The following is a 10,508-nucleotide window of genomic DNA, read 5'->3' as shown; positions in this document are numbered from 1 at the left end:
AACACCACAAACTTCCAGCAGGAATGAAAAGGTCAGTTCTGCTCTAGATATCATCAGTGATAATCTAGAATAGTTGGTGTGCTTAGTGCAGAACAAAGAATAATGAAATGGTCTCCCAAACTTCACTCTAAGAACTTCCATTTTATAATTTCTTATGGTTTCTTAAAGTTGCCTTCAGATCCTGTTCAATCTATCCAGAAAACATGAGACAAATCAGTGATTATTGCCACTTTCAAGAACCAAGCCACATGCTGTTTATACATAATAAATATACAGAAAATACAGTATATTCCATGGAGAAGGAAACTGAGAAGAGTGTGACATTGGCAATGATTGAAAGAATTAGGATTGCTCATTCCAGAGTGGAAGAGGGTGAGGGATGATAATGAGTGTTAAAACACTAAAGGCTGCTGCAGAGCTCTGTGGAGACCAAATAGGACAATGCTGTAAAATCAGTTTCTTGATTTGGCTCTTTATTCTGCACTTTGCACTTTTACTGAAGCAGACATGGGTTGGGAGCTGACAGAAAAGAGTAAGACTAATCCAGCCTAGCAGGCTGGGAAGACTTTAAAAGAAACACATTTCCATAAACCTTTCTGGATTGCCCAGCCTACTTTTACCAGGGAAAAGGATGAAAATATCTCAGTCTAAGAATTCAGTTGGAGAATGAGTCTTGATAAGTCTTAGCTATTCTATTTGTCCTGCAGCAAGGATGAGTGAGAACCTAGAGACCAAGTCTAAACCCAAAGTGAGCTCTTTGACCTGCAGGACAATGACCTCCATGGGGACCTGAATACAATTACTTGCAGAAGGTGGGAGAAAGTGGAGCCCTGCTCCTATGATAAAGGTGGCTGAACACTGGAATAGGCTTTGTAGACTATTCTTGCCTATATTTAAAGCCTAACTGCTCATGGCCCTGTGTAACCTGCTCTAGTTGACCCTGCTTTAAGCAGGGGGTTGGACTAGATGGTCTCCAGAGGGCTCTTTCAGCCTACATTATTCTGGTCAGGAATGCTGAATTTCACACAGGGTTACATTATTCACAAGAATAACTTCTAGCTAAGGCTGTCTTCTGGATGGCAGACAGAAATGAAAAGGTAGTTTTCTTAGTCCTCAACAGGTGATGGTGGATAATTTTGTATATGAATCATAGGAAAAAATAGAGCAGAAAAACACTTGGGCCTCCCACATACAGAAAACTGGAGAAAGGATTTGGAAGAACTACTAAAGATACACCAAGGGGAATGATCAGAAGGAAGGTGAACAAACAGGAAAACACCACAGGCAAGGGAGCAGGAGGTTTTAAAAGTATTTCAGCATGGTCAGGGATCATGAGGATGAAGTACCACTCTTGACTGAGTGCTGATTGTAGCCTTTGGCAAGAACAGCTATTGACTCAGGAAATATCTTACATTTTTTGTTTTACTTAAGAGCTAACTGAAATATTAAAGCAATGTTTTGGTATGTTTGTTTGTTTTTATATCACTAATCATCTTTAACAGCTCAAGTGTTTCCTACACACAGAAGTTTCTGGGCAAGGTTTCAGAGAGCACACACGAGTCCCTTCTAGATGCTTCTAGAAAAGCTCATCTCTGTTGCTTTGCAGAGTCAGTGCTGCAGACAGCTGAACGCTCCATCTGCCCCAGACATTCCTGGCTAACAGGAACGTGATTGCAGCACATCTCTAGGGCAACTCACTTGAATCACCAGCACATTTTTGCACTTATTCCCATTCTTGATTAAAACTCTCACTCTGCTCTCCAGCCTCTGCTGCTAATCTTTGCTGTCTTTCACAGCTGAAGGGCTGTTATGTAAAGGTCTCCACAGCCCTTGCCCAACAGCATCAGGTGGGAATTTATCCAAGGTGCTCCATTTCTTTAATAATTAGGAACAGAACGGACTATAATGGAACAGTATAAGGGACTTTTAAGGCCAGGGAGAATTGCCAAAATCACTCTGAAACAGTGCTTATGTTATGATCTCCTGGGACATTTTGAGTTTATTTATTAACTGTAGGAATTTTTATCTCATGCCAACGGTTATGTGTGATCATAGTATGTAAAAATCCACTTACTATCTAAAATCTGGTGAAGTTCCAGGAAAGAGTTATACAAGCTCCATGTATAAACTGATGACGGAATCCATATTCAATCCTGCCTTAACAATGTTCAACTAGAACTGAATCCAGCAAGATCCATGACTGGAGATCTATCCTCTGTATCCATTGCAGAACTACCAGTGGTATGGGCAGATCCATTTTAGAGGTTTATGGCTATACTTTTCTCTGTGCTGATAGCTCATTTGATAAATAGCTTGGACTGGCTTTACAGGGAGCCTGAGGACTCACAGTACCAAACAGAGCTGTAAACTGTTAACTCAAAGACAAGAGAAAGCTTGTGACTTGTATTGAAGGGCTAAGGATCCAATAATCCAGAACTTTCTGCTGAAAAATACATGTCAAAGATGTAATTTTGTTAACCAGTAGATAAATAGAATCAGTCACATGAAGAAAGTCTTGCTTGGATTACTGAGCATGGGATGCAGAAATGCCCACGGCAGATCTGGTCTTGCCTCTCTTGAGACCTCAAATCTTGATCTCACAATGCACCTCCTGAATTCCACAACCCTCCTCAGGGGAGTTAAGGACACACTGAAATTACCTCCCAGATTGGAGCCAGAATGTAGAGATAGAGCTGTGTAATAAAGCCCAGAAATTTACTTTAACCTGGCTCAGCAGTGATTGGAAATAATCTCTGTGCAATGACTGCTCAGAAATAGTTTGGGCACTGGTGCTGCCAGCTCTTGGTCAGAGCTGTAGATTTAATCTACACAACCCCTTTCATTTCAGTGAGGCTTTGTCACTTAGGTTTGCCACAACCCAGATTCTGGAGGCAAATCTATTCTGCATTGCTCTCTGGGAACAAAGGACTTTAACAAAATTCTTTTTCCTCCTACCTGTGCTATGTTTTTATAGGATTATGTTTGGGAACGGAGAGATCTGGTGCTGTGCTTAATTATTGTTCCTTTTAATGGGAAAAGGCCATTCATTCAATTTCTCTATTGAGGAAGTTAATCACATTTCCAAATACCCTCTAAATCCATGATTAAATTGATAAATAAGCCCTGATACCAGTAAGAAAAATTGTTAAAGTGCACCAGGCTCACTGTTTTTAGGATTACCTCAAAATGTTTATTTACATACTTGAATTTAAAGGTATGCTTAAATGAGGAAAATTAAAGTACTGGCTTAATACCAGATTCTTTATCTTACTTTCAGGTTCTTTAGTCTGTGCAGGGTAAAATATTGGGTGGAATTCTCATCAAGACACGCTGAAAAAAACATAACTATTGAGTTAGCATCAGAGCTGACACCACAGGTTAAGACTCTTCTATCCTACCTCAATTCAGAATGGTGCTGAGGTGTTGCAGGGCTCTATGAGAGGATTAGTGAATAAGTAAACTTTAACTATTATTAAGGTTCAATACATAAGGAGTAAATGAAGTGCAGATTTTTGGCACATGAGCTGTTTTTTATTAATTTGCTATTTGACAGTGTGTACATTGAGAAAAAGATCACAGAATGGTTTGGGTTGGAAGGGACCCTAAAGACCATCTGGTTCCAATCCCCTTTTCCACTGAGCCAGGTTGCTCAGAGCCCCATCCACCCTGGCCTTGAACACTTCCAGGGATGGGGTCCTTTCGCATTATTTATAATAATATTTTTATTTTTGACATTCAGAATTTTTTAATTGGAAAGGAAAAATATTGTGAGGGTAGTTTTCTGGTTGTTTGGTTTGTTTTTGTTTTTTCTTTTTTTTTGATTGCTCAAAAGAATATCACTCATCTGTCTCTTCTTCATTCTTTTCCTTCCCAGCTTCTCACTTCTGTGGTAGACTCCTAAATGTGCTCCAACTTATTGTCTCCAGAACAGACACAGACACAAACCTGGGGTGATTTCTCTAAAGCTGATTCATGTCAATTCTCTGTGTGTTAGCAGTGAAAGACATGATGTGAAAATATCTGCCTGTATAATATCTACCTGTGAGAATTCCTTATATGTCTGTGAAATCTCCAGGGATTTTCAAATAGCTGCAGAATCCTGGCAGTACAAGTTCTGTGTATACAGCTCACCTGGTGCTTATCCTCTGTTTTAAAGAAATAAAAATTTCAGGGAAATACTAAGTTCAGTGAAATCCAAATATTTCTTGTGAACTAGAAATGCTTTTGATCAGGCCTATCAGGCACATGGTAGGATTTATTCAAGTAATGCAGCAGTGACCTCTGCTGCACGGCTGATGCTATTTCATAGCTAAATTAAACCTGCTGTTAGTACTTTCAGGTAAGTTAATACTATTTTTTTTTCAAAACCAAGCATACTTGCCTCAAGTTAAGAACATTCCTCTCTTTCCTAATAAAGAGGAGGGCTTCAAACCCCAGAAGAATGATTTTGAAGTTACTGGCATGAAGATACCACAAGTTATTTTGAATTATTTCACTGGTTATTGAGGATAGTATTAGCATTAAATGTTCCCTGAGCTACCCTCATAAAAACATTTCTGTTAATTTTACTGGGAAGGAACTTGAGGCACAAACCATTGGGTGCTGTGCCCACAGTCACATGCAAAGTCAGTGGCAGAGGCATCATTTTCAGGGGACATAATGACTTCAAGCCCCATCCCTTCACCCCAGGATGACACTTTCCCTTTCCAGTGTCATGTCAGAGGAATCTCAACCCACTGTATAAAGCAGAATGCCTGAACATTACACTCCACACCATCCATGTGGCAAGGAAAAGCAACACAAACTGGCAAAACAGGATGCTCGTTTTCAGCTGGTGACTCCACTTGATCATGTGAGAATACAAATGTCCTAAAGCATCCCCATGGAGTCCTGAGCAGCCCCAAATTGTGCCAAGTCAGCAGAGACAGCATGGCAAATGCTGCTCCTCCTTCCCTGCCGTGACTAAATCTTCTCTTTCCACTCAGTCCTCCAAGGGATCCTGTATTTCATGATGAGCAATTGGAGTCTGTCCCTTGCACTGGCCCAGAATTCCTGCACTGCCCCCAGTTCAAAACCTCAGAGCTGGCACAGAGCAGAGCTGTGTGAGCTCACACTGACCCTGTGTGGTGAAACCAGGCTGCAGCAAGCAGCCAACTTCCACTCGAACCTTCCAACCTTCGATCACAGTGTGTTCAAATGGTGTGTATCTATTTCACAATGTGTTTCTGTCTCAGGAATTTATTCATTACTATGTTCTTACTTTTTCTGTAAAAGTCACATTTTCCTTTCTCGTTTAAACCCCCTAAACAAGCTCTTTCTTGTTCTCTTTTTGATAAATGAAACATAACCTTCTCCAGTTTGTTGTTGTGAAGTGTTTTTGCTGAACCTAATGGTTTCTGGCAAACCATTCTTTGCTTTATTCAGTTTTTTTACATTCTTTTCAGAAATGTGCTGGAGCTGTGTATGGATTTCCACCTTGCTGGTGCTCTCTACACAAACATCCCCACCCTGTTCCTTTCTCCCTTGCCTTCATTTTGTTTTGGAGGTACTGACTTCCAAGATAAGTCTTATTGTCCAGGCAAGCTGACTTTTTTTTCCTACATGTGGAGTAGCTTCAGCCCTACATTTATGACAAATGCCTTTTGCCAGAATGAGCCTGGCAAGCAAACAACCTAGTTCTCTTCTGTATCACTTTTTAATATTTCACCACTTTTTTTGCATCAGTTACAAAATTTTATCAGCTTTCACATTCACTCTCAGTCTTCCACTAACTGCTGTGAAGCTCCACTAGTGACAAATGCAATAAATGGCATTTCTCCCCAACACCTGCTTCCTAAGGTTTTCCTGCAAACCAGCTCATCCTCCACTTCATGTCTGCTTAAGGTTTGTAAAGGCCTCTTTACTTTTGTAAAACCTTTTATTTGAAATGCCATGGCATAGTAAAACTTTTAACAATGTATATCTATGCAGCTGCTCTGTGAATATATGTTCTAATTGCTTCTCAGCTGAATCCTTTCCTCATTTTCCCATGATTTTTTTCACAACTTACCTCAACCAAACTCCTTTGTAATTGCATTTTCTCTTTGAATCCTGGCAGCCAGGATTCACCTTTTGTAAATCTTGGCACCAACACTCTTCTGGTTTCACAAAATTCTGGAAGTTTTACAAAACATTTCATGCTTGCAACATATTTTATGGTTGAGCCAAATAATAATCTGGATTTATATGTTTAGAATGCTTTGTACTTCTGCCATACTGGCACTGGGTTTGTAACATTCCTTGGGGCTAAGTGTTAAAATAACTCAGAAATCTGGGATAAATATATTATTTTAAGAATACCAAGCATATACTCTGTACCAGTAAGTATATTCACTTAGCATTCCTGAATGCTGTCCTCTAAATGAGTTTCAAATGTGCCTGCTGAGCTTGCTAGATCCATGGAATTGTCTCCTTCATGCCTGGTGTCAGTGTAGTGTTCATAGCAGCAACTGTGATACCATCCTTCTTCCAGGAGTAAGAGGTAAATTGGTGGATTTTCAGCTTATATCTTTCCTCTAGGAGCTCAGAAAATAGCTGCTTGACTTTTTGAAACAACAAAAAAAATACTAAATCTTTCTTAGTCAACAAAAGCATTATCACCAGTACATTTGGCAAAATGAAGTATCTGGAGATTAAAGATCTCCTCAGCAGCATTTTTGAGAACTTTAGTTGCAAAGGATTCATAGTCAAACGAAAAATGTTACTTTACAGCTGACGTTGTTTAATAGTCTCTACATGGTTACTTCAGGATTAATGTATTTTTTCATCCTCAGCTTATACAGGCAATCAGGTTCCTGCTTTTACCATCAATACAGAGTAATTGATTTGTAAAGAGATTTTAGTACCAGTTTCCGAATTACAAATTATTTTATCACATCTAAGAATAAGCCATTGCCATCACTAAAATGAGACATGCCTGCCTTTTCCTCCTAATATTATTTTTTTAGTTTTACACTGGATCACACAGAGTAATGTACCCTTTTCATCCTCTGAGGTTGGAGCTGCCCACTCCAGCAGTCCTATCCAACCCTGCAGCACATGGAGGGGGTTTTAATCAGCCTGAATGCAGGACTGAATGCAGTGCACAGCAGAGTCCTCAGGACAGCCAGCACCTCTGCTGTGGGCACAGGGGATGATTTCCATCCTTACCCTGGGAAGTCTCTTCCCCCGTGAGCTGTGTGTGCCACACGGGCAGAGGCTGGGGAGACACTGGGAGCCTGTTCTGACATCCAGACAAGGGGGGGACACAATCCCCTCATGATCCTTCACTCCCATGCTGATCTCAGTCCCTTAAGGCTCCTGCTGTTGTCAGCCCTTTGCCCACACCCACACCCAGATGCTGCTGGAACTCTCCAACCCTTCTGCCTCCTACAGCCTTAAAAAAATGACCTCAGAAGTGATGATTTCTGCTCCCTTCCTTACCAAACAACTCTGCTGTGAGCTCAAAATCCAGTCCACGTTCTCAAAATCCAGTTCACACGTGCCCCTCTGCTTAAGTATCTCCTTGGACAATGTCAGAAAATACCATATTCTTGTTTATCATGTCACTCCCCCTCCCCTACAAATCTCGCTGTTGTTACCACTATTGATAGTGCCTTCCACTTTGTGAATCTCTGTCATTTCATTTTAACCTACTTGTTCAGCACTCTGATCTCTGATCTGAGCCTTCCTGTGCTAAGCACTGTAAATGCAGATCAGCCTTGCTTCAGCTACAGTTTATAATCTTCCCAAGGAATGAGGTAAAACCAGGGAAGAGAAAGCAAATTTGTGGAAAACAAGAGAAAACAGCAGCTACAAAATACAGCCCAGATAGGGAGACGCTGCTCTCAACATGTGAACCAACAGATTTCCAACCTGTTTTTTTAAACTGCAAGAGTCCTTATTTTCCACCTTACATGTGCAACACTGCTAAGTATCTTGAGATTCAACTTGTAAGCGGAACTGGTAAAAAGGAAAAGCAATTATGTTCCCCTGTGCTGAAAGGGAGAGCTTTTCCTCTAAACTGAAACTAAAATTAGCTCCCTCATGCTCAGAACTGAAAGTGGATGTTTTGCAAGCTGGGCTACAAAAATTCACCCAAAACCCCCACTTACGAAATAGCAGAAAAGTAACACAACCACATTTTTCCCAGTACTCAAAGGATGAGAGAGAAGTAGTAGTAATGTGGCAGCTGGACAAATTATATCAATTTGTAAGGAGATAAAATCAATTTCATTTAACACCTTTTATTCTTGTGGAATACACCATTGTGAACTCGGTGGCCTGAAAAATAAGCAAAGTTTTTTAATTCTCAAACGGACACATGTGACCTCATGAAACTAAATCACTGTTGTCTTTGAGAACCAGCATCTACACCGATTTTTCAGTGTTTTCTCAAAGACAAAAGAGAACAGCAAAAGGGATATAATGTATCTTAATCTCAATATAGTACATTCACACGAGAAGGTTAGTTTATTTTTTAGCATCTTTATTCACCTTTAAGTATTAATTTTAATTTCATTATACTCATCCTGTACAGGGAGTATCTAACTTCTGGCACCACGGGTCAGTGGTGGCCAGGAGGCTCTAGTGAGTGGCCACTGTGTGCCTGCACAGAAAGGTTCCTGCAAAGGGGAATCCTTCAATCCTTCTCCATCTGCAAAGCAGCACTGAAGGCTGAAGACAGTTTTGGCAAACAGTCACAGGAAGAGTTTTCTAGACACCATTCTCACACCAAACCTGATCCTAGGCGTGGCTTTTGTGATTTTACACACTGACCAGACCTAGTGTCATGCACAACAACAAAATCTTCATCTCCTGGTCTCCAGGAGACTTAACTCCCCCTTTGGGAACAAGCTAGCTTAGAAATTATTTCAATAAACTTGTTTTCTCTGCCACTTTCCTCATGGTTTTCTACCAGCTGATGAAGCTCCTCTGAATAAATCAAAACTGTTTTCTCTAGACAGAAATTAGAGACTTGAAACTTCCAATGTCTGTGAGGCACTCCCTGTGCTAAAAGGAACAAAATTTATTCACCAGTGTGTCAAAATATAAATTTTTAAGCTTATCACCAAAAAGAGAAGGGAGAAGACAGAGCACTAAATCAGAGGCTTTTTCAGAATTTCAGTATTCAATTCTGTACCTGTGGCCAACATCTAATGACTGCAAGAAGGAAGCATTATGGTTTACAATGCTATTACAATTATTTTCGAGATTATTGTTAGACATTCAGAAAGAGATCCAACCAAAGCCTACTGAACAATTACAGATTAAAAATTCATTACAACCTAGTAAATCTACATTAAACCTTTCAATACAAACACAGTACTTTCAAAGGGCCTACCTTTAAGGGAAGATAAGTTGTGACCATACTGGGATTTATCTTCTGTTAAGGCCCTGAGAGCAAGAAGAAGCCCCCAGTGCTCTCATCAGCCTCATCTGGGACCTTCACCCATGTGCTCTGGTGTGTCAGGACTTAATATTCTTATCATCACCACTTCTGATAGCTTTATTCCCGTTTATTTAGCTGCAGAGAAAATCTACTGCACATGTTGAAAGTGTCAGGAACTGAGTTTTAACAGTTACAGTAGCATAGCAAAGTCCATTACTAAGTTCCATTGCTAAGTAAGACCAGGTATAGCACAAGTCTAACAATTTTTGACCCTGTTAGAGATTAGGAAAATTAAGCAATTGTTTTCTGCAGGCAAGCAAGAAAAAGTTGTGATGAAACCCACGAGCCTCTGACCTCAATTTCCTCATAATGTCATGGGGCAGGAAAAAATATTTTTAAAGCTGTTAGATAAGTTTATTTTGGTTATCTGATGGAGTCATATGTAAGAACTCAAGTCAAATGGGGTCAACAGGTCCAGTGGAGGTTTTTCCTAATTGTTCAATGCTAAAAACAATGTTGAGCAATTGAAAATCTTCCATGTCACATCCTTTCTTCGAGCAACATTTCACAGTTATTTTGCAGAAAGTTTAAAAAAAAACCCGAAGAATTCAATCAATCTGTGCTTATAAGATCATGTCCAGCTAGGTTTTAAGCACCTCTAAAGATGGAGACTTCCACCTCTCTGGGCAACCTGTTTAACTGTGCAATCACCTTTATGGTGTTTTCCTATGTTTAAAGACTTTCCTGTACTTCAATTTCTTCTGTTTTTTATGCATTCACTGGGCAACATCAAGTCTTGCTCCATCTTTGCTTCCTCCCAGGGGTTTATGTACATCAGAAAGATCCCTCTGAGCTCTATCATGAAGCTAAGCAATCTTTATTCTCTCAGCCTCTCCTCCCATGTTAGATAATCCAATGATCTGATCAATTTCCTGACCCCTTGCTAGATTTACTCCATGTCTATCACGCACAGGCAAGCCCAGAGCAGGGGATGCCACTGCAGATGTGGTCTCACCAGTGCTGAGCAAGATCTCTTGACTTACTGGCAGTGTTTTCCTGATCACAGCCCAGGATTCTTGTCCTCATCTGCCACAAAGGC

Source organism: Sturnus vulgaris, chromosome 12 (genome assembly GCF_052056855.1).
Source record: "Sturnus vulgaris isolate bStuVul1 chromosome 12, bStuVul1.hap1, whole genome shotgun sequence".
NCBI lineage: Eukaryota > Metazoa > Chordata > Aves > Passeriformes > Sturnidae > Sturnus > Sturnus vulgaris.
The sequence above is the reverse complement of the archived record's forward strand: the minus strand, read 5'-3'. Positions refer to the sequence as shown.